Genomic DNA, 24,657 nt, shown 5'->3' with positions numbered 1-24,657 from the left:
CTCCAATGAACCATTTGCTATTAGGGAGTGCAACATAAATGGTTAGCCACATCAAGGTGTGTGTGATATAGGGCATACGGTTCACTCGGACGAACTATTTTCGATTAGTGAACGCAACAGAAACGGTTCAACTTAACAAGATGTGTGTGATACGTGGCAAACAGCCGACTCGGATGAACTATTTGCGATGAGAATTTACAACACGGACGGTTAATACAGTTAGTTTGTGTGCGATTCTGTGTGTACAAAAAAACTTTGAAAAATGCAAACTAGTTGCTTGCGGTGGCTAGGAGTATCGCACACGATGCGTCTACGAGTACTCGTGTGCGATGATTAGTAAGTTACACATCCGTCTGCGAGTACACGGCCGCAAGGGTGCTATGCTGATCATGGAGTCCGAGAAAACCATTGTTGGAAGGCCGCCAGCTCAGCCGTTTAGCTTATATTTTATTATAATTGTATGCATATGTAGGTCGTGAGTGTTCTGGGCCTTGACGCATTTGGCATTTTAAATTATCCTGGATATGTAAGACAATTATTAAGAATTATTAACAGTTGCCATTGTAACTTTGCCTCGACGGTGAGCAGAGCGCGCGCAGGGACGCCAGAGTGGAGCGCTCCGCGGCTGCCTCAACGACGAGCAACCACGTGGTCAACCTTCTGCCATCAATAAATTTTGACCTTGTTTCTCGTCACATTGTTGATTACAATGCAATACGTAATTGCAAATCTGTTCACACCTCTCAAAGTAATATGTATTCACACTTAGCACCGGGCTATAAAAACTACCCACTCAAAATTTACTTCACAGTTCCTCTCCTCATCACCCACAAAACTGGTTTTCTCTGTCAAGCCGTTCCGCCATGACCAGTAGGAGGAGTTTAGGGTGGACATATAACCAGGCAGCAAAGACCAAGGCCGCGGAAGCACTAGAGAGGTCCCGCCGTGAAGTCGCAGCCGCAGCAAAGATGTCCTGGCGCGCCGTGAAGCCCTCGAACGAGCTCTCACGGGCACGCGAGGGCTCTCACAAGCGCATTCGCGGCGTCGGCCATCGCGACGAGCCGTCGTTCCTGAAGTCCTTCGACGGCGTCGACGGCATTCTCGCTGGTGTCACTACGCAGCAGGAGCTAATTGACGGCTTGATGAAGCTGCTCAAGATCAGCGATGCCTCGGTTGACAAGGCGACCAGCCTCGTCGAGCAATTCATGAATGACAATGCGAAGCTCCTCAAGTTGGTCGTCGAGAAGGAGGAGGAGGCCGCTGGATGGAAGATGATGCATGAGTAGAGCAGTGCCTCGGAGATGATGCTGAAAGCGGTCGTCGAGGAACTGATTGGTGGCTTGAGGAAGCTCCAGATCGAGCGCGGGCAGGAGGTGGAGGAATCCATGGCTGCTTTCAAGAAAAGTCGTGAGGATTTGAAGAAGGAGCTGGAGGATTCCGCCGCCCGGCGATCCCTCGACGAGTAGAGAGAGTAGCGACCCAGATCGTTGTCTGCAATTTCCTTCTTCTCTTGCCCTCGTGTCTTCCAGGCTTTGCCACATGTGGCATTTTAAATTATCTGGAATATGTAAGACAACTATTATGTGCGCCATTGTAAATTTGTCGCCGTATTATCCGTTGCCATTTCATTTGTGGTCGTATTATCTGTTTCCCTATGTGGCAATTTAAATTAGGGCGGAATACTAGTTGAAAACACAAACAAAGCAAATGCTGCCATGGGACCACAAGCAAACACCCTTCGTCCAGGTGCTTTAATTAACCCATTAATGGAGAAATTGTGAGTGAGGCGGGCAGCGGCTGGTGCATGGAGGTCAAAGAGCTCGCTTACCGGCGAGCATGGGCGGCGTTGCTGCTCGCACGTGTCCCGTCGAGCCTGCGAGGTGGACAGGATGCACGTGTCCCGTCGAGCCTGCGCGGCGGACTGCTCGCACGTGTCCCGTCGAAGCTGCATGGTGGATTTCTCGCGCTCGTCCCATCTAATCAAACAGCTGCACGCACGCCATCGAGTATGGTTAAATTTTGACACGGTAAATATAATACAACCGTTTGCGATATTAACGTGTCAGTGATACGTCTCCAACGTATCTATAATTTTTGATTGCTCCATGTTATATTATCTACTGTTTTGGATATTATTGGGCTTTATTATCCACTTTTACATTATTTTTGGGACTAACCTATTAACCAGAGGCCCAGCCCAGAATTGTTGTTTATTAGCTGTTTTAGGGTTTCGAAGAAAAGGAATATCAAACGGAGTCCAAATGGAATGAAACCTTCGGGAACGTGATTTTCTCAACGAACAAAACCCAGGAGACTAGGACCCTACGTCAAGACACAAAAGAGGAGGCCACGAGGTAGGGGCGCACCTACCCCCCCCCCCCCGGCGCGCCCTCCACCCTCATGGGCCCCCTGTTGCTCCACTGACGTACTCCTTCCTCCTATATATACCTACGTACCCCCAAACGATCAGATACGAAGCCAAAACCCTAATTCCACCGCCGTAACTTTCTGTATCCACGAGATCCCATCTTGGGGCCTGTTCCGGAGCTCCGCCGGAGGCGGCATCGATCACGGAGGGCTTCTACGTCAACACCATAGCCCTACTGATGAAGTGTGAGTAGTTCACCTCAGACCTACGGGTCCATAGTTATTAGCTATATGGCTTCTTCTCTCTTTTTGGATCTCAATACAATGTTCTCCCCCTCTCTTGTGGAGAACTATTCAATATAATCTTCTTTTTGCGGTGTGTTTGTTGAGATCGATGAATTGTGGGTTTATGATCAAGTCTATCTATGAACAATATTTGAATCTTCTCTGAATTCTTTTATGTATGATTGGTTATCTTTGCAAGTCTCTTCGAATTATTAGTTTGGTTTGGCCTACTAGATTGATCTTTCTTGCAATGGGAGAAGTGCTTAGCTTTGGGTTCAATCTTGCGGTGTCCTTTCCCAGTGACAGTAGGGGCAGCAAGGCACATATTGTATTGTTGCCATCGAGGATAACAAGATGGGGTTTTCATCATATTGCATGAGTTTATCCCTCTACATCATGTCATCTTTCTTAAGGCGTTACTCTGTTTTTAACTTAATACTCTAGATGCATGCTGGATAGCGGTCGATGAGTGGAGTAATAGTAGTAGATGCAGGCAGGAGTTGGTCTACTTGTCTTGGACGTGATGCCTATATACATGATCATGCCTAGATATTCTCATAACTATGCTCAATTCTGTCAATTGCTCAACAGTAATTTGTTCACCCACCGTAGAATACTTATGCTCTCGAGAGAAGCCACTAGTGAAACCTATGGCCCCCATGTCTATCTTCATCATATTAATCTCCTACTACTTAGTTATTTCCTTTGCCTTTTACTTTGCTTTGCATCTTTATCACAAAAATACCAAAAATATCTCTACCTACTAATAAACCACCGATTGCTTCTGGTCGTCCGTCGTTAGTCTTTTTGCAAAAAAGTCCCCCTGTTTCTTAGAAATTAAGCCGCAGTCCTCGTCATAAGTCAGCCTGAACCGGTACGGAAGAGAGAGAAAAAATAGCTCAGCCGCCCGCACCACCCTGCCTCCTCGATCCATCTCCACCTCCAGCCACCGCCACCTCCTGCCCCGCCCCGCCTCACCCCGCCCCTCCCAACACCGCCGTGCGCCGCCCGTCCCCGACACCGCCACCTCCTGCCCTGCCCCGCCCCGCACCCCCTGCCGCCTCCACCTCCCGCCCCGCCTCGCCACACGCCGCCCCTTGAACTTCGTTGACGGCTGAATCCAGGATAGCGGCGGCGGGACCTTGCAAGGCGTCGGGGGTTCTCGGGGGCGGCACCATGGTTGCTCTGGCGTGCTGCTGGAAGAAAAGGAGGGAGGACGAGGGAGAGGGAGAGAGAAAACTGGGAGGAAGGAGAGAAATGAGGGTAGGCACGGGCTCCCAGGGGGAGATGGACGAGGACGAGGACGGTCTGGTGCGCTGCTGGTGCAGGGAGGGCAGGTGAGAGGGACGATTGCTCTATATGTTGTGCGTTGCTGGTGTGCTCCTGTTAGTTGAATATTATACTGCTGCTTTCCTGTTGTTTGTTGATTGATGCTGTTGATGCAGCAGCTGCTAATTTCATGTGGAGGACACGCAGGGGAGGACGGCGAGCGAATTGAATCTGGACATTCACCCAGGGAAGCAACATATATCTTCTGATATTTGTCTTGCCTCCGGTGCAATTTCAGTTTGTCCAGTAGTGCTCTTGACAAATTTCTAGAATGAGGAATGAAATACTTGGAGATAGGCCACCAATTCGGTAAGAATATATATGTCATGGATTTGCTTATAACTATTTTACCGTGCTTAAATTTGGTCGGCAATTTTTAGGTTGTACTGCAGCCTAAATGTGCTCCTGCTTGTTGTTGCTATGTATTTTATATTTCCTGATGTATTATCATTTTTCCCGTTTTTAATCAGTTTGGGGCTTCTAAGAAGAGAAAGTGAATAACTGAATGTGATGGCAGGTGTTGAACTCAGGTTTACACATTGGTGCACATGATGTGTCAATCAAACATACTATAGCCCTCATATAATGGCTACTGCTGTTTGCAAAGTAAGAATCGAATGATGCAAAGAGATTTATGTTGTAGAAGAACTTACAAGGTAGTCTCTGAAGCCCTTTCATTGGAATTTGACGAAATTCACAACCACATAGGTCACACACAATTTAAGCCTCCATGGTATTAAATATGCCATGTCTGTCGGTCCTCTGTTTAGAAATGTTTTAGTCACATATTCTTATGTATTACGGTATGACAAAATTAGAACTTCAGGCCGTTGTTAACCGTGTTTCTCCTTTGTTGGTCTTCTCTTAATTTGTTTGTTTGCTTCAGGATGCCCCTAATTTTCTAACAAATGCATGTGAGTAAAGATTACAATGGCTCAAATAGCATGTAGATTTAATAAACCGAATAATTGATTGTTGGTGTTGTTTTACTGATTAGCTTAGAAGCAGAGACTTAGCATGGGGGACTGCCGCTTGAAGAGATGCAAATGTTGCAACTTCACCAGAGGTTCTATGTTGGAAGTTGTGTGTGTCGGTGGTTCAAGGTTCTTTCCCTTATTCTATTTTTCTCTCTGCAGTTTCTGTGTAATATATGATTTATTCGTTCTAAAAGTTGTATGGTAACGGGCGAGCCTAATCTGAAAATGTATTAGGAAAAAGAATGTAAGCTGAAGCCTGGAAAAATGCAGTATGAAAAATGCCTTGATATTCAGTAGCAGTAGTGAGAACATGTATATATTCTGTTGGTGAAAAGTTTTCAGATATACAGTAGCAGTAACAGTAGAAATGCGCTAGGGGATGTGAACGCCATAGAAATAGAAGAGGCCTACCTTGATATCTGAAAAACACCTTGATATTCAGTAGCAGTAGTAGAATGAAATGCGCCAGGTTTTCTGTTATATAGTCCTTTTGCCTTGTGTTTAATTATTACATGCGCTGCACACTGATCCATGTATATATTCTGTTGGTGAAAAGTTTTGACTATCGAGTTTCGTCAGATATGAGTTTTAGAAATTTTCAGTTACTTTTCTATACCTACATTCATCTCTGAACTGTTGTGATGGAGATTGTAATACTGTGTTTAAAATATGTCAGTCCATGTGCGAGATCTTGTTTTCAAGATGGCAACCATGATTGTATCAGATATGTGTAATTAATGTGTTTGCATTAGAGCTTTCATAGGGAAATTGCATAAGTTCTTATAAAATCATCTTGTCACACACATTTTTCTGAATGGCAGCTGCAAGTGCCAGGTAGCAGCTTGCACTAGGTTGATTTGAATAGTTACTCTTCTTTTGCACTGGTACTGAAACTTGGCAGTTCACAAGGATTGGCACCATGGACTGGAGAATTGTCGCAACCAACCTGGACACACCAGGGGCAGGGGCTGCATGCTGCTAAGTCCAAGGCGACTGCCAAGAAGACTAGGCTCGATGTAGTGACCGAGGAGGCGCAGGCCGCAGGGTATGCTCTTATAATTAGTATGATGATTTGCATATGTACCAATGCTACTCTCAATGGATTTGCTAACAATCTTCATATTTTCGCATTGAATGTGGAGCTATAAACATATATATGTTTCAGTAGTCGTTCAGTAGTGGTCCAGTCATAATACCTTGCAAGTACCGTGCTAATCAGAAAATTTCTTGATCAAGTTTATTATTATTTCCATTGCACCATACTTTATTTCCATGGTATCAAGTTCTACAAATGCATGTTCTGGTACAATATTTGTTTTTTCAGATGCAGTCTTTTTTGCTAATAAATCTATAGTTCAATCTGGATTCAAAATCTAAGAAATTTATGGCCTGGTGTTGATAGTTGCAGTTACACACTGATGGTGTTTACTTTTTGTTTATAGAAATAGAGAAGCTGATTATTCTGTTTGCACGACGGGTATCCCAAATTCTAATTCAAACATTAGTGATGATATAACAATGTCGTCTGCCAAATTGTGATTCGGGCGAGCCTAGCTTAGCTGGGAACCACCGGAGATTGTGTGGTGCACGGGAGACAGAGGCTCCACCGGATATTTTGTCGTGCCCACTAACAACAATGACATGGATAGTGAAGTCATTGCTGGACATGATTGCACTATTTGTAATCTGTTGGGTAGTCCTATTTGGTGGATTGTATCTTCAATATATCCGATCTTTCTCTACAAGGAGCCTACAGTTTGTAATGTTGTATTTCTAAAGAAACCCTGGCATCAGTTGAAATTGTTATCTTAATCCGCTGCAAAATATGTAATCTTGTTTTTGTCTTGATGATATGAAGAGGATGGATGTATTGTTGTGGCATCTTAAAATTAATAGTGATCTCGAAGTTTTCTTACAATACAATGCATTGTGGTAATCCAAGATTGTGGCGTCTGATTTGTTTTGTCTTGGCAATGGAACCGCCATTCCGATCATTCTAAAAAAAGAGGATAGGTGTATGATTGTCAGAGTAACCACACCACAAAGAAAAGAAAGTGGCGCGACTACCTGAGACAGCAGGATGATCCCTAGGACAGTGTTAATGCATCTGGTTAAGAGTTACAATTGTGCTTGAGTTTACGTATGCTAGCATTTGTATATATGTTAGATATTGGCATAAAGAGGCGACACCAAAGAGTGTGTCGATGATTAGTTAAGAGTCTGACCATTCCAGCAATTATCTTTAAGTAAGACTACAATTCTAAGATGTGTTCTCGCTTTTTTGTTCGATCAGATTTTGTCTTCTTTTTCCTATGACTCAAGATTGTTATAGTAGTCATCCATAGATAAGACTGTAATCTGACGGTGGTCTACAAGAAGGTGAAGTTGATGCTCTTTCGGTGGTACCTCGTCAGTCAGATCATTCATTTAGAGGTGTTGATGCTCTTTTAGTGGTATTCGACAACCTAGCAAATCATTCCTTTAGAGGTGCCTCTAGCATTCTATTTTTATTTTCACTGAAATGTTGTGCTGGTTCTTTGCTGCATCAAAATATTTCATTTGTACTCCTTTTCCTAATGGGGCCAAATTATCTTGTCACTGCAACTTCATGACACTTGAATTTATCTGTTCATCTTCAATCAATCTTCAACAATGAATTAAATGTTTTTAAGAGTTATAAATGTTTTTTCTTTGTTCATAACCTTTAGTGTAAATTCGTTTTTTTGCTTGATTGCAGATTTTGTGAACTTTCCCTATGGTATAAGAAAGACAATCTTTTTATTAGCTTTGGAATGTTACACTTTGCTTTAATTGCTTTGTTGAATGTCTGCACTAGGAGAATTACAGTTTCTCAAGTCATGCAATTGGGAAGATATCGATTGGTAGTTTACACATTTCTTCAGCAGGTGCACGGGTACTTATTTTCCCGCCGCAACGCACAGGCACATTTCCTAGACAATGTCACTCCTGCTATCATGTCATGTTTGCTAATACTTATGGAGCTGTAAAATGATGTTTTTATTTTATAAGCTAGCCCTTCTTATTATGTTTCAGAAGATCGATGATACCCATTACATTACTACAGTGTAATACGTAGAACCTGAGTTTTTGGTTGCCAAGAAAATGTATGTGCTAATTCCACAAGAAATTTGTGTTTGAAAAATTATCACTTTATCAGGGCAATATCTTTTATATGCTTAATGAAATCGAATATGATGCTAGATTTGCAGATGACTAAGCGACATGGAAATTCTTGATTTTGTGTTGATGTTTCCGATGGATTCTTTTGTCATATGACATCAGGATGTAGGATGATTGGGTGCACAAGCTTTCTATGAAACATCCAGATCCCGGCAGCGACGTCCTCTGGCATAGTGACAAACGAAGGCAGGGGATAGAGCAAAGCGGGAGGGGTATTGGGTTGATACCGTTGTGGGCATTGTCAGTGCCATGATGGTGGTCAATACACACAGGAGATTCTATTCCTGTGGGCGGGTTAAACAGAGCTGAGTAAACTTCATCCATAGAAGATGCATGTGCTGACTAAGTTTAGAGGAGAGAGTGGTTCTTTATTCTGTTCAAACACGCATTCATGGAGTACCAAATGACTTCTCCTTATTGTACAGGAGTGCAATTGAGAGGCTCATATCTTTGCGATTTTATTACAGGGAGCTGAACCGCTTCTTAACCTGTCATAAAAGACGCCATTGTGGGGATTCCACTACTGCAAAACTGCATTCAGAGCAATCTCTGTGACTTCTGAAGAAAAATAACTACTATTTGCATTCCTTTTGCGTTTGCATGGAAACCATTGTACTTCCATTTTCATTGCCAGTACTTTCCATACTTGCATATTTCTTATGCACCTTATGACCTATTGTTGGCCTATTATAATTTCCTTTTCATTGAAGGTAATGGTAAAAAATAAGAATATGCTACTTTGCGACGCACACATGTCATGTTTAACCAGCTGATTTCTTGGATGGTTTATGGTATTCCTCAAGATCATTAGTACCAACAATGTTTTTTCTCATGAATGGCCCATGGTAATTTTATATTGTTTTGCTACTTGAAAGTTGTTTGAGTGGCTAAATTATTTTTCAGGTTTCTAAGAACATATTATTTATTTCTGTTGCATGGATCCTGGCATGCTGACAACAAATTCTTATTTTGAGCCGGATTGTATACTAGACCGAGGTTCTACAGTGGTTGGTTTGCTAGGACTATTACGTGAAGCAGTGTAAGCTCAATTGTCAACATTGAAGAATTCGTTAAGGAAAGTGCCACAATTTGGAGCTCTGACACGGGAGATTTTTTGAGGTAATGGAAGGTAGTGAATATCTGAGTTATATAAAACCAACATAAGCTTTTGGGCAACAACATTAGAAGGATCTTTTTTATAGGTTTCATCCAATCCTGAGAAAACAACTTGCTTTTACAAGGCAATCTAGAATAATGTGACCTTGGCAGATTATGTCCATGAAAAAGGTAATTGCCTGTAGGAGACTAGCTGTTTGTTCAGTGAGGCAAGGGGAAACAAATGAGCGACTGACAGTGTTATCTGTAGCCAAGGAACGGGAGGTCAAAGATAGAGCTCAGATGTATTAATGGAGATGCCACACAAATTATCTCCTGAAGCGAGCCACAATGTTGAAAGTTGCATTGGCAAGAGTATGCATCTACCGTCATGTACCTGAAGTGCGGCGTTGTGCTACAATACTCTTAAATATTTGTGACAAATTTAATTTCCCGTTGCAACGCACGGGCACTTTTTGCTAGTTATCTTATCATATCTATCAGATCTCACTCTCGTAAGTGGCCGTGTAGGGATTGACAACCCCTTATCGCGCTGGTTGCGAGTCTTTGTTTTGTGCAGGTGCGAGGGACTGGCGCGTAGCTTCCTACTGGATTGATACCTTGGTTCTCAAAACTGAGGGAAATACTTATGCTACTTTGCTGCATCATCCCTTCCTCTTCGGGGAAAACCAACGTAGTGCTCAAGAGGTAGCAAGAAGGATTTCTGGTGCCGTTGCCGAGGAGGTTCGCGCAAGTCAAGATTTGAGTCCTGACAACGAGCCATTTCTGGCGCCGTTGCCGGGGAGGTCTACGCAAAAGTCAATATACCAAGTACCCATCACATACCCTTATCTCCCGCATTATATTATTTGCCATTTGCCTCTCGTTTTCCTCTCCCCCACTTCACCCTTGCCGTTTTATTCGCCCTCTCTCTCTATCCTCCCTCTCTTTCTCTATTTGCCTCTTTTTGCCCGCTTGCTTTTTGTTTGCTTGTGTGTTAGTTTGCTTGCTTGTCATTATGGCTAGTCCCTTATCTTCTCCGTTATCTCCCGAGAATGAAATTCTAAACTTTAAGCAAAGGGAGGGGGAAAATCTAAAAGACACTTGGTATAGAATTTGCAATGCTCAAAATAGATCAACCACGAAGCAATGTACTTCCGTTCTTCTTCGAAATTTTTATGTAGGCATTACTCCTTGGCACAGATATGTCCTTGATACTATTACTGGAGGAAACTTCTTGGGTAACCATACTTTTGATTCTTATAATGCTATGATAGATTTGTTTGGCTCACCCCCTCTTTTGGTTAATGGAACTGTATTAACTTTGGAGCATGTAATGCAAAGGCTTGAAATTATTGAAAATAAGGTTGCTACTGTAGAGTTAATTGAAAATTTGGATAAAAATATCCACAACCGAATCTCTCAATATGGATCTAAAGTAGGAGTCACTTTGAATAATATTAAAGAGAAGGAACCCATAGTTAATGAGAAAATAAATCACGATTCCACTAGAATTGATAAACTTGAGGATATTATTACCAACTTGGGAACCGCTTTTTCTTCCGTAAAGAATACTCCAAGTCCTCCCGCTAAAATTTCCAAGCTTATGTATGTTCCTAAAAATAAGGGTGAATCCTCTAGTAAGGAAACTGTGGATCTCAAATCTATAAGTGTTCATCCCAATCTTTTTGCTATCATTAAGGAACCATTTGTTACAAATAAATTTTTTGATCTTGTACCTAAAAGTTTGATAATCAATAAAAATAAAGAAACTCCTAAAGATGGTAGATGCCTCATTGAAGAATTGCCTAGCAAAGATGGCAATACCTAGATCTATCCTTGCTTGTTATGCCTAGCTAGGGGCGTTAAACGATAGCGCTTGTTGGCAGGCAACCCAATTTTATTTTTATTCCTTACATTTTGATCCTTTTTAGTAATAAATAATTTATCTATCCTCTGTTTTGGTTGTGTTTTTTGTGTTTAATTAGTGTTTGTGCCAACTAGAACCGTTGGGAAGACTTGGGGAAAGTCTTGTTACACTTGCTGTAAAAAAACAGAAACTTTAGCGCTCACGAGAACTGCTGCCATTTTTATTTGGAAAGTGATATTTATTTAATTATTTTTGAAGATTATTAATAGATAAATTCCTCACGTCCAGCAATTTATTTTCGAATTTTTGGGGTTCCATATCTTGCGCTAGCTACAGATTACTACAGACTGTTCTGTTTTTGACAGATTCTGTTTTTCGTGTGTTGTTTGCTTATTTTGATGAATCTATGGCTAGTAAAATAGTTTATAAACCATAGATAAGTTGGAATAAAGTAGGTTTAACACCAATATAAATAAAGAATGAGTTCATTACAGTACCTTGAAGTGGTATTTTGTTTTCTTTCGCTAACAGAGCTCACGAGATTTTCTACTTTGAGTTTTGTGTTGTAAAGTTTTCAAGTATTGGGTAAAGATTTGATGGATTATGGAAAAAGGAGTGGCAAGAGCCTAAGCTTGGGGATGTCCATGGCATCCCCAAGATAATCTAAGGACACCTAAAAGCCAAAGCTTGGGGATGCCCCAGAAGGCATCCCCTCTTTCGTCTACTTCTATCGGTAACTTTACTTGGAGCTATATTTTTATTCGCCACATGATATGTGTTTTGCTTGGAGCGTCTTGTATTATTTGAGTCTTTATTTTTTATTTTACCACAATCATCCTTGCTGTACACACCTTTTGAGAGAGCCATACATGATTTGGAATTTGTTAGAATACTCTATGTGCTTCGCTTATATCTTTTGAGTTATATAGTTCTGCTCTAGTACTTCACTTATATCTCTTAGAGCACGGTGGTGGATTTGTTTTATAGAAACTACTGATCTCTCATGCTTCACTTAGATTACTTTGAGAATATTTAATAGCATGGTAATTTGCTTAAATCCTAATATGCTTGGTATACAATATTAATAATAAAACTTTCTTATGAGTGTGTTGAATACTATGAGAAGTTTGATGCTTGATAATTGTTTTGAGATATGAAGATGGTGATATTAAAGTTGTTCTAGTTGAGTAGTTGTGAATTTGAAGAATACTTGTGTTAAAGTTTGTGATTCCCGTATCATGCATGTATGGTGAACCGTTATGTGACGAAGTCGGAGCATGATTTATTTATTGATTGTCTTCCTTATGAGTGGCGGTCGGGGACGAGCGATGGTCTTTTCCTACCAATCTATCCCCCTAGGAGCATGCGCGTAATACTTTGCTTTGATAACTTGTAGATTTTTGCAATAAGTATATGAGTTCTTTATGACTAATGTTGAGTCCATGGATTATACGCACTCTCACCCTTCCACCATTGCTAGCCTCTCTAATACCGTGCACCTTTCACCGGTATCATACACCCGCCATATACCTTCCTCAAAACAGCCACCATACCTACCTATTATGGCATTTCCATAGCCATTCCGAGATATATTTCCATGCAACTTTCCACCATTCCGTTTATTATGACACACTCCATCATTTTCATATTGCTTAGCATGATCATGTAGTTGGCATAGTATTTGTGGCAAAGCCACCATTCATAATTCTTTCATACATGTCACTCATGAGTCATTGCATATCCCGGTACACCGCCGGAGGCATTCATATAGAGTCATATTTTGTAATAAGTGTCGAATTGTAATTGTAGAGTTTTAAGAAAATAAAAGTGTGATGATCATCATTATTAGAGCATTGTCCCAGTAAGGAAAGGATGATGGATACTATGATTCCCCCACAAGTCGGGATGAGACTCTGGACAGAAAAAGGCCATAAAAAAGGGAGAAAAAGGCCCAAATAAAAATAAAAATAAGAATAATGAGAGAAAAAGAGAGAAGGGGCAATGCTACTATCCTTTTATCACACTTGTGCTTCAAAGTAGCACCATGATATTCATAGTAGAGAGTCTCTCATTTCGTCACTTTCATATACTAGTGGGAATTTTTCATTATAGAACTTGGCTTGTATATTCCAATGATGGTCTTCCTAAAAATGCCCTAGGTCTTCATGAGCAAGCAAGTTGGATGCACACCCACTTAGTTCCTTTTTGAGCTTTCATATACTTATAGCTCTAGTGCATCCGTTGCATGGCAATCCCTACTCACTCACATTGATATCTCTTGATGGGCATCTCCATAGCCCATTGATACGCCTAGTTGATGTGAGACTATCTTCTCCCTTTTTGTCTTCTCCACAACCACCATTCTATTCCGCCTATAGTGCTATATCCATGGCTCACGCTCATGTATTGCGTGAAGATTGAAAAAGTTTTGAGAATGTCAAAAGTATGAAACAATTGCTTGGCTTGTCATCGGGGTTGTGCATGATTTAAATACTTTGTGTGGTGAAGATAGAGCATAGCCAGACTATATGATTTTGTAGGGATAACTTTCTTTGGCCATGTTATTTTGAGAAGACATAATTGCTTTGTTAGTATGCTTGAAGTATTATTATTTTTATGTCAATATGAACTTTTGTATTGAATCTTTCGGATCTGAATATTCATACCACAATTAAGAAGAATTACATTAAAATTATGCCAAGTAGCACTCTGCATCAAAAATTCTGTTTTTATCACTTACCTACTCGAGGATGAGTAGGAATTAAGCTTGGGGATGCTTGATACGTCTCCAATGTATCTATAATTTTTTATTGCTCCATGCTACATTATCTATTGTTTTGGACATTATTGGGCTTTATTATCCACTTTTATATTATTTTTGGGACTAACCTATTAACCGGAGGCCCAACCCATAATTGTTGTTTTTTGCCTGTTTTAGGGTTTCGAAGAAAAAGAATATCAAACGGAGTCCAAACGGAATGAAACCTTCGGGAACGTGATTTTCTCAACAAACAAAACCCAAGAGACTTGGACCCTACGTCAAGACACAAAAGAGGAGGCCATGAGGTAGGGGGCGCGCCTCCCCCCCCTCCAGGCGCGCCCTCCACCCTCGTGGGCCCCCTGTTGCTCCACCGACGTACTCCTTCCTCCTATATATACCTACGTACCCCCCAAACGATCAGATACGGAGCCAAAACCCTAATTCCAACGCCGTAACTTTCTGTATCCACGAGATCCCATCTTGGGGCCTGTTCTAGAGCTCCGCCGGAGGGGGCATCGATCACGGAGGGCTTCTACATCAACACCATAGCCCCTCCGATGAAGTGTGAGTAGTCACCTCAGACCTATGGGTCCATAGTTATTGGCTAGATGGCTTCTTATCTCTTTTTGGATCTCAATACAATGTTCTCCCCCTCTCTTGGGGAGAACTATTCGATGTAATCTTCTTTTTGCAGTGTGTTTGTTGAGACCGATGAATTGTGGGTTTATGATCAAGTCTATCTATGAACAATATTTGAATCTTCTCTGAATTCTTTTATGTATGATTGGTTATCTTTGCAAGTCTCTTCGAATTATCAGTTTGGTTTGGCCTACTAGATTGATCTTTCTTGCAATGGGAGAAGTGCTTAGCTTTGGGTTCAATCTTGCGGTGTCCTTTCCCAGTGACAGTAGGGGCAGCAAGGCACGTATTGTATTGTTGCCATCGAGGATAACAAGATGGGGTTTTCATCATATTTCATAAGTTTATCCCTCTACATCGTGTCATCTTGCTTAAGGCGTTACTCTGTTTTTAACTTAATACTCTAGATGCATGCTGGATAGCGGTCGATGAGTGGAGTAATAGTAGTAGATGCAAGCAGGAGTCGGTCTACTTTGTCTCGGACGTGATGCCTATATACATGATCATGCCTAGATATTCTCATAACTATGCTCAATTCTGTCAATTGCTCAACAATAATTTGTTCACCCACCGTAGAATACTTATGCTCTCGAGAGAAGCCACTAGTGAAACCTATGGCCCCCGGGTCTATATTCATCATATTAATCTCCTACTACTTAGTTATTTCCTTTTCTTTTTACTTTGCTTTGCATCTTTATCACAAAAATACCAAAAATATTATCTTATCATATCTATCAGATCTCACTCTCGTAAGTGGCCGTGTAGGGATTGACAACCCCTTATCGCGTTGGTTGCGAGGATTTATTTGTTTTGTGCAGGTGCGAGGGACTGGCACGTAGCCTCCTACTGGATTGATACATTGGTTCTCAAAACTGAGGGAAATACTTATGCTACTTTGCTGCATCATCCCTTCCTCTTCGGGGAAAACCAACGCAGTGCTCAAGAGGTAGCAGTCAGCTTTTTTTCAAAAAGGACTTCGTTGGCTACTAATGTGTGCGCCTCTTCTCAAACTGGACGATTTTTCTTACCACGGCATATATGTGCCGTGTTATGAAATCATGCCAAGTTTCATGTTTTTTGGGTGACTTTTTTATTTGCTGGGATTTAAAAAGCGAGATTCTCATTGTTTCAGGACGACGACAAGTTTGTAATTCATTCTCATTCCTTAAAAAAGACGTAAACATGCACCCAATGACACATGTATGATTTTCCACCCATTTTGCTTCACTGGAGCATGTGGTTGTAGTTCAAATTTGAATTATGGACTACATTAAATGCATAGAAAACATAGTAATCAGTAATATATATACAATGGCCAAACAAACCCTAAACAATTTCAAATTTCAGCCTGACACTCCTGTTATTCTATGTTGCCTGTAGAAAACAAAGTTCAAGGCGAGAAGAGGCATCGATTATTGTTTCGCCCACAAGAGGGGCATGTTTCCCTACCGGAACCACGAGGGTTGCAACAGGCTCCGGTTTGTAAAAGGCTTGTAATATAGCTTCGCCCAAATTGGACAATTATATATACCATGTAGTGACACCATACCAAGTTTCATGATTTCCTAGTGAGTTTTGGATTTACAGACATTTAAAAACCAAGATTCGCAATGTTTGTGGCCAGGCCAGGACGGCGAGACAGTTGAATTCGTTCCCATTCGTTCCATGGGACCTAAACATGCACCCCAAGGAAACATGTACGTTTTTCTAGCCATTTTGATGCACTGGAGCATGTATTTGTAGTTCGTGTTTGAATGATGGACATTAAATGCCTAGAAAACTCAATTAATGAATAAAAAAGTCAAACAAACCCTGAATAATTTCAAAGTTCAGCCCGAATCTCCAGTTGTTCCGTGTCGCGTGTAGAAGAAAATACGAGGCTAGAAGAGGGAGTGATTATCATTTGGCCCACAAGGGGACACGTTTCCCTATAGAAACCACGAGGGTTCTTGCGACATGCTTCGGTTTGTAAGAGGTTTGTAATAAAGCTTGGCCCAAATTGGCAATGTTTTTACCACGACATATATGTGCCATGACATGACACCTTGCCACCTTTGATGACTTTCTGGTGAGTTTAGGATTTATGGGGACTTAAAAACCGAGATTCGAAATGTTTGAGGAAGAGCAAGGACACCGGTACGATTGTAATTCGTTCCCATTCCTGGCATGAGACCTAAACATGCACCCAAGGACACATGTATAATTTTTATAGCCATTTTGGTGAACTGGAGCATGTATTTTTAGTTCAGATTTAAATTATGGACATTAAATGCCTAGGAAACTCAATTAGTGTATAAAAAGGCCAAACGAACCCTAAATAAGTTTAAATTTCGGCACGGATATCCTATGGTTCCATGTTGCCCGTGGAAGAAAATACAAGGCGAAAAGAGACAGTGATTAAGTTTCGCCCACAAGGGGAACACATTTCCCTATCAGAACCACGAGGCTTCTTTGAGAGAAGCTCCAGTTTTTGTAAGAGGTTTGTAATAAAGCTTGGCGCAAATTGGACAATGTTTTTACCACAACATATATGTGCCATGACGTGACACCATGCCACCTTTGATGACTTTCTGGTGAGTTTAGGATTTATGGGGACTTAAAAACCGATAATTGAAATGTTTGAGTACGAGCCATGACACCAGTACGATTGTAATTCGTTCCCATTCCTGGCATGGGACCTAAACATGCACCCAAGGACACATGTATAATTTTTCTAGCCATTTTGGTGAACTGGAGCATGTATTTGTAGTTTAGATTTGAATTATGGACATTAAATGCCTAGGAAACTCAATTAGTGTATAAAAAGGTCAAACGAACCCTGAATAAGTTTAAATTTCAGCACGGATATCCTGTCATTCCATATTGCCCGTAGAAGAAAATACAAGGTGAAAAAAGGCAGTGATCACGTTTCGCCCACAAGGGGGACACGTTTCCCTATAGGAACCACAAGACTTCTTTGAGAGAAGCTCCGGTTTGTAAGAGGCTTGTAATAAAACTTGCGCCACAATGGACGAAAAAAATCCTCGACATATAAGTGCGATGTCGTGACACCATGGCAGGTTTCGCGATTTTCAGCTTAGTTTTGGATTTACGGGGATTTAAAAACTGAGATTCTTCTCACGAAATATTTTCAAATAGCACACGGTGCACTCACGAAAGCCGATATTCAATGAAAACTTTGTTGAAACCAAATTTTAAAGTTTCATAAAAGTCTGAAAAAAATGTGGGATGTTAAGAAGTTGATGTTTTATTGCGACATGAAATTTCAAGTTGAAAAACATTACGAGATGTGAGCTATGAAAAAGAAAAATTCCGCCCTGAATAGTGACATTACTATTCGGCACTATTCAACACTGATTTTGTCTTTTTCATAGCTCACTTCTCTTAATGTGTTTCAACTTGAAATTTTGTGTCCCAATAAAACAGCATCGTCTTAACATCCCGCATTTTTTTTGAAACTTTAAAACATCTTTTTCTCATGGTTTCCACCGAATGTTGGTTTCCGTATGATATCCCCCCCCCTGCTGCGCGCGCGATCTGAGTCCTGCGTTCTGACTGGCCAGAACCCAAACCCCACGGATCATACGTGTGCACCGTTGGATGCTCCCAGATCGAACGACAACCCTGAGCCCTTTCGATGGCACATGCAGTACATGGGTAAGCACTATCCGCATGCGTCGTGTAGCTCACGCTTCCTTCTCTACTAGGTTTTCACTCAAAACAGGCCACCATTTCTCGCCACTCCTCTCATCAGTTTCCCGCCTCTTCTCCCAGATATGCATGATGTAGATATTCGTTTAATTCTTATAGTTCATCTCATCCAAAATCAATTAGTTTTGTAAAAAAACTATTTTAAGATTCATGGAATTGTGCATTGTAAAGGTAAAAACAAATAGTGACAATTCATTTAGAAAAAAGTTTTGGGCAATTGAGATATGGAATATTCTAGAGAATAGATGAGAAGTGCTTGTGTTTAGAGGTTTGTGCATTATGCTTAAGTTCAACCATGGAGTCTTCTAGATTGTACATGTGGCATAATCTAGTGGAATGTAGATGATATCCAACGGCCAGTAGTGCTCGGATTTGCCAACTCTGTACCGTCGGATTGGCTTCATCCAACGAGAAACTTTCATAGTTATTCGCACACTATAGATGTATAGATATATAGATATATATAGATGTGTCCCATGCTAGAAAAAATAAAGTTTGAGCGCATGCATGGGACGACCCCCCCCCCCCGCGCTGTCGCCTCGATGTTGGGAAACTGACATCATAGGTATTGAACCAGGCTTGGAGTCGGGTACGGTGTTCGGTTTGTAATGTACTTGGCGTGGCCCATCAACGTTGTGCATTTGGGATTTAAACACATCATCCACCATCATACCCATACATATTTTCGGGCCGCATGCAGTGTATACGGGGTCTTCTGATCGACCACGTCTCCCTTGTGCGGTTTTTTGTGACGACCCGGATATATGTGGGCTCCTTGAGTGTATATATATCATCCCTTTGACCGATAATGAGGGGCATGTGTTTGCCATGAATGGATTCCTCCTATTTCATGTTAGGGCCAGTCACCGTCAAATGTCGGTCAACCAAAACTCAAGCTCATGCGTTGTCAGGATTCCCTCCCAGATTCTCGGATTGCTGGGTTCGACCTACATCAATCCCTATGTACGTATCTCGTCCTTAACTACCTTGCCTTCATGGTTGTTGTCTGTATCGAGAGGTAGGCACCACATCTAAATTGTACATTATTCTATATTGAAAACACACATCACCCCTTCCCAACGTACATCATTTTGGGCCGCATGCAAGAGGTGCTGGTTTTGTGGTCCCTCTCATGCGATGTTTATGATGGTTCAATCTATTGGCCCAAGCGGTTTATCGACAACAACAACTGTCATTTGACCAAACGAAAGATTCATTGGTCCGTCTTATGGTAGGTCATGTCGACATGCATGTATGACCAAAGTATCGATCATTACGTGCATCCGCCCTGCTGACACGAAGTGGGAGGTGGTGGGTGATACCTCTTGAGCACTGCGTTGGTTCTCCCTTGAAGAGGAAAGGGTGATGCAGCAAAGTAGCGTAAGTATTTCCCTCAGTTTCTGAGAACCAAGGCATCAATCCATTAGGAGACTACACGCAAGTCACCTCGCACCTGCACAAACAAATAAAGAACCTCGCAACCAACACGATAAATGGGTTGTCAATCCCTTCACGGTGACTTACGAGAGTGAGATCTGATAGAGACAACAAAATAAATATTTTTGGTATTTTTATGATATAGATTAAAAGTAAAGATTGCAAAGTAAAATAGATTGGAAACTTATATGATGGAAGATAAACCCGGGGCCATAGGTTTCACTAGTGGCTTCTCTCGAGATAGCATAAGTATTACACTGGGTAAACAAATTACTGTCGAGCAATTGATAGAAAAGTGCAAAATTATGAGAATATCTAGGCATGATCATGTATATAGGCATCACGTCCGCGACAAGTAGACCGAAACGATTCTACATCTACTACTATTACTCCACACATCGACCACTATCCAGCATGCATCTAGAGTATTAAGTTCATAAGAACAGAGTAACGCATTAGGCAAGATGACATGATGTAGAGGGATACACTCAAGCAATATGATATAAACCCCATCTTTTTATCCTCGATGGCAACATTACAATACGAGCCTTGCTGCCCCTGCTGTCACTAGGAAAGGACACCGCAAGACTGAACCCAAAGCTAAGCACTTCTTCCATTGCGAGTGTCGGGGGTTTGGTGCGAAATATGCCAACGGATGGCTTATCATGGTGGGGGCGAGTAGAACGTCGCCAGTGCCTGGAAACAGGATGAGGCGAAGACATGCACGCCGGCGAATCTTACCCAGCTTCGGGGCTCTCCGGGGAGATAATACCCCTACTGCTGCTCTGCGGGGTCTCCGCATGATCACTATGGTCAAGTGTTTACACGGTTGCTCCTTGAGCTGTGTCTGGTGGTAGGAGAGGGCAAGGCTAGCTCTCTCCTTCTATCTGGTGTGGTTTTAGAACTACTGGGATCCAACCCTTTGCATGGGTGCCCTGGGGGGTTTATATAGGCCTACCCCCCAGGGGTACAATGGTAATTAGACTGGGCGCGGGCCCAGCCATCAGTGCCTCCGACCTCCGACTTCTCTGCCGACTACTGGGGCCCACCGACTGGTCTAGTACGGAGCCGACAGGCCGCGTCCGCCGCGGGCGGGTCTTGCCCGCTACTGATTACTGTAGCCGTGCTCCTGATGACGCAAGCTTGGTCATGGGGTCATGGAAATAGCCCCGCCGCCTGGCGGGCGATCACTGTGGCCACTCCCCATCTCTTCTTGATTAATGGCACGTGGGCCCCGGGGGAGGGCTCGGCCGACTCCCCTGGGCCGACTCCCGACGGGTCCTACTGGCGGTTCTCCCGCCATCTCCCGAGGTCTCGCTGACTGGTGGGCCCCGCTGCCTCCAGGTCGTACAGACAAGCCGTCGTGGGCGCAGGACCTGGTACAGTGGTGCTGATGTCAGGGCCGGCCGGGCAACAGTGCCACGCCGCGGGGAGATCTTCCCAAGTACGGCGTGCTGTAACCATGCCTGCCCTTGGTAAGGGGCGGGGAGTGGGCTTCATTGTAGCCACGCCCCTGCCCCATCCCCTTCGATGAGGTCACGGTTTGTTGGAGTCGCCGGCCGACTCCCCAAAGCCGGCTTCTCTGGAAGTCGCCCCTGGGACTCGGCCGTGAGCGGGCAGTCGGCCGCCTTGCCGTAGACTCCCTAGGAGGCGGCTCTTCGCCCTCTGGTCTTGAGGGGCGCAGCCTGCCCCGATGTCTTGAAAGGTTATGGGCTCGGGTTGGCCTACCCGTGGTCCATTTCTCCGATAGTAGTCCCCGAAGCTGGTGAGGTGCCGCGGACGATCGGCCAAGAAGCCTCAGCAGTTTCTCTTTCCGGGTGCTCAACACATGGTGTTGATTGACTTCTAACAGGTTGACTAGAAGGAGTCGGACTCGCCCAACTCGGTCTCACTCAATCCCGACTTGCTCAGTAGTTCGAACGTCTCGGCGGGATTTCAAGTGGCGTGCTAGCTAAGCTTCCAGGCCGCCGCCCGTTCTTGGCCTGTCACGCGAGGGCGCGTGGCCAGGCCATCCTGCCAGCCCACGCGCGCGACGGGACAGGCCCGTAGGCGGGGCCCGGCGCCTCGGCGCCCAAGCGGATCCGCTGCGGCCCGATGGACGGTTGGGATTCCCGTGAAGTTACTGCACGCAGTATCTTTACGTGGATCATGTGGGGGGTGGGGTTGCGGGCACAGTAAATCCCCACGTCCACCCCCTCGGCTTCGCAGCCCATGGGGCTATAAGTAGGGGGAAGAGGGGGGCACGCGCACCCCTCCTTCCCACTACCCCTTGCTTTCTTCCTCCTCTCAGCTCCTCGTTCTCCTGCTTCCTCTTCTCTTCTTCGCTCCGCCGCACGCCCAGGCTCTGGCGAACGCTGCGGTGACAGCTTCACGATGAGTTCTTCCTCTGCTGCCGCGCCTCCCCCAGTGCGCTCCGGCACCTGGGACGGCTCTGAAGTCCACGAAGACCATATCGAGTTCCTCCGCCGGACCCGTCGGCTTCCCGGCGAAGATCGCGTGCAAGTGCACCTTGCGCCGGCGGGGGAGATTTCCCCCGCCCCGCAGGAGGGCGAGCGGGTCATCTTCCGCTCGCACTGCCTGCGCGGGCTGGGGCTGCCGGTGAGCAGCTTCTTCCGATCATTCATGGAGTTCTACGGCCTCCAGCCGCACCACCTCACCCCCAACACAATGGTGCTGTTGTCCGCCTTCGTGGCTCTGTGCGAAGGCTTCCTCGGAGTCCTCCCCACCCTTGAGCTCTAGGGGGAGTTCTTCTTCTCCAAGTCGGCACCCAGGCCGGGGGCGTGCCGGCTCAGTGCTGCGCCTTCATCGCCGTGCGAAGGACAGGAGCCGACAACCACTTCCCCTCCATCGCGCTGTTGAAGTCGGTGAAGATGTGGCAGCGGTCCTACTTCTACGTCAGGAACGTCGCCACGAGGGGCGACTAGGTCAATCTGCCGGCTTTCGAAGCCGGCCAGCTGGCTGGCAGACTGCCCAACTGGTCGTACCGGGCCAGGTCGCTGACGCCTGTGGGAGCCGGCGCCATCACGCGACTCCAAGTGATGACGCAGTCGGAGGGTCTGACTGGTCCGGACCTGCTGGCCGCCTTCGCCTCGCGCCGAGTTCTCCCACTTCAAGGCCACCCTCACCTGATATGCCAGATGAGTGGGGGCCGCGACTCGAGTCGGATGTGCACCAAGGACATGCCTCACGGAGAGGTGGCCCTTATGGTGAACTACCTCTCGGACAGCAGGCTCCCGGGGGACTGGCGATTCGGCAAAGAGCCATACTCCCGCGCCAACCCACCGCCTGTGGTGAGTCGCCTTTCTTTTCTTTCTTTGGATGGTTTTCTTCTTGCCGAGTTTTGTTCTGATCAGTCGGCCTTGGTTAGAATCCCCTTCTTCACCCACCAGCCGGCACCTCGGGGCCGGCCCGTGAGTTCATCGCCGACCGGGCGGAGAGCGACGTCGACGACCCTGATCTGGGGGCGGCGGCCCTGGAAGACGACACCGAGGGAGGAGGAGGGACGACAGGTGACTTCAGGCCCTCGGCTACCTTCGCCGACTGGCCTGAAGACGACGCCGAGGGAGGAGTCGCCCCTCGCCATCGGCCAGGAGCCAGCCAGCCGGGGGCGGGCTCTTCTGCCGCGTCGGGCGCTCCAGGCGGCGGGAAGAAGTGTCGGGCTGCACCGACTTTGTTCAGCAGCTGGCCGAAGAAGCCCAAGGGCTCGGCTGCGGCGACCCAACGGGACGAGGCGGCCGCGAAGGCCATCTGCTTCCGTAAGGAAGTGAAGAAGCCACCATTGGTCTCTGGTAAGTATTCTGTCTTCAAAGTTTATTCTTTCTTCGTGTTTTGTCTGAGTCTCTGCTCGCCTTTCTTTCTTCAGGGCTCCCCTCTCTCTTGAGCGGGTCGCCGGCGCCTCCGTCATGGGGTCAGCGGAGACACCCACCACCGCTCGGCGGATAGACCCCGCTGGCGACCTCCGGGAGGCGACGGAGCGGAATGCGCAGGAGAAGCGCAACGAAGAAGAAGCCCTCCGCCTGGAGAAGGCGGAGGCCGACAGGGCGGAGGCCTCCGCTAAGAAAAAACTAGCGGAGGCCGAAGCCGCCGCCGCGGCGAAGCAGCAGGTTGAGGGAGCCGCACGCCGCCAGTCGGCCTTGCTTGTTACCCCGCTGAACTCTACGCCGCCGCCCCCAGAGTTCACGGGGCAGACTGGAGAAGCCGGCGGGGAGAACCTCGTCGAGGAGAGGGAAGGCGGCGAGCCCTCTACTCCGGGCGCGAACGTTCCGCCTCCGCCTCCGCTGCCGTCTGAAGGCGTGCAAGGCGAGCAGCCAGCGGGCCCTCCGGTGCCGTCGACCGAAGACGAGGCCGTGGCGAGGCTACTCCTCCAGGTCGGCTCGCCAGCGCGCCGTCGTTTGGAGAAGGCGACTTCGGCACCCCGCCCCCTGGAAGCCGGCACTGCCAGCTCGGCGGCTCCAGACGTCGAAGCGACGAGCGCCGCACCTGTTGGGTGGGTGCGAGGAGGCAGCACAGGGCCGCTGAACCGGGCGCTCCTGGACGTCCAGGCGAAGCTCCGCGCTGAGGGCGACGCCCTCCAGAGTTGCACCAAGGCGTTCCTAGCGTCGCGGGCAGCCGTTCGGGTATGTTTTTTCTTTGAGCCTTGTTTTTCTTGTTCCTCTCTGTGGGGGCGCGCCAGTGCACCCATTGGGTGTAGTCCCCGAGTTTCGGGCTGGCTGCTGAGTAGGCGGCCCGGAACTCCAATTGATGAACTTCTGGGTACTAACTTTGTCTGAAATGCTTGTTGTAGGATTACCACAACCTCCGCGTCACTGCCTTCAACCGCAATGTTGAAAAGCTGGGCAAGCGGACCGCCGACTTGGCGGAGAGCCGGAGTAAGTCCTTCCCTCTTTTTTCTTCTCTGCGGGGGCGCGCTAGCGCACCCGCGGGCTTTAGTCCCCGAGATTCGGGCTGACTGCTGAGCAGTCGGGCCGGATCTCCCCGACGACCTA

At 45.4% G+C, this 24,657-nt stretch overlaps 1 long non-coding RNA gene across 1 annotated transcript; it reads left to right on the top strand.

The window, feature by feature from the left end:
• The first annotated feature begins 4,123 nt into the window (after positions 1–4,123).
• On the top strand, positions 4,124–5,899 carry LOC125548208. The gene is made up of 3 exons (XR_007300937.1): positions 4,124–4,290; positions 4,499–5,084; positions 5,860–5,899. It is a non-coding gene; the product is annotated as an uncharacterized LOC125548208 (long non-coding RNA).
• Positions 5,900–24,657: the final 18,758 nt, after the last annotated feature.

This window comes from Triticum urartu, chromosome 3 (genome assembly GCF_003073215.2).
Source record: "Triticum urartu cultivar G1812 chromosome 3, Tu2.1, whole genome shotgun sequence".
In the NCBI taxonomy this organism is placed as follows: Eukaryota; Viridiplantae; Streptophyta; class Magnoliopsida; order Poales; family Poaceae; genus Triticum; species Triticum urartu.
This window is presented reverse-complemented; position numbering and strand designations above follow the sequence as displayed.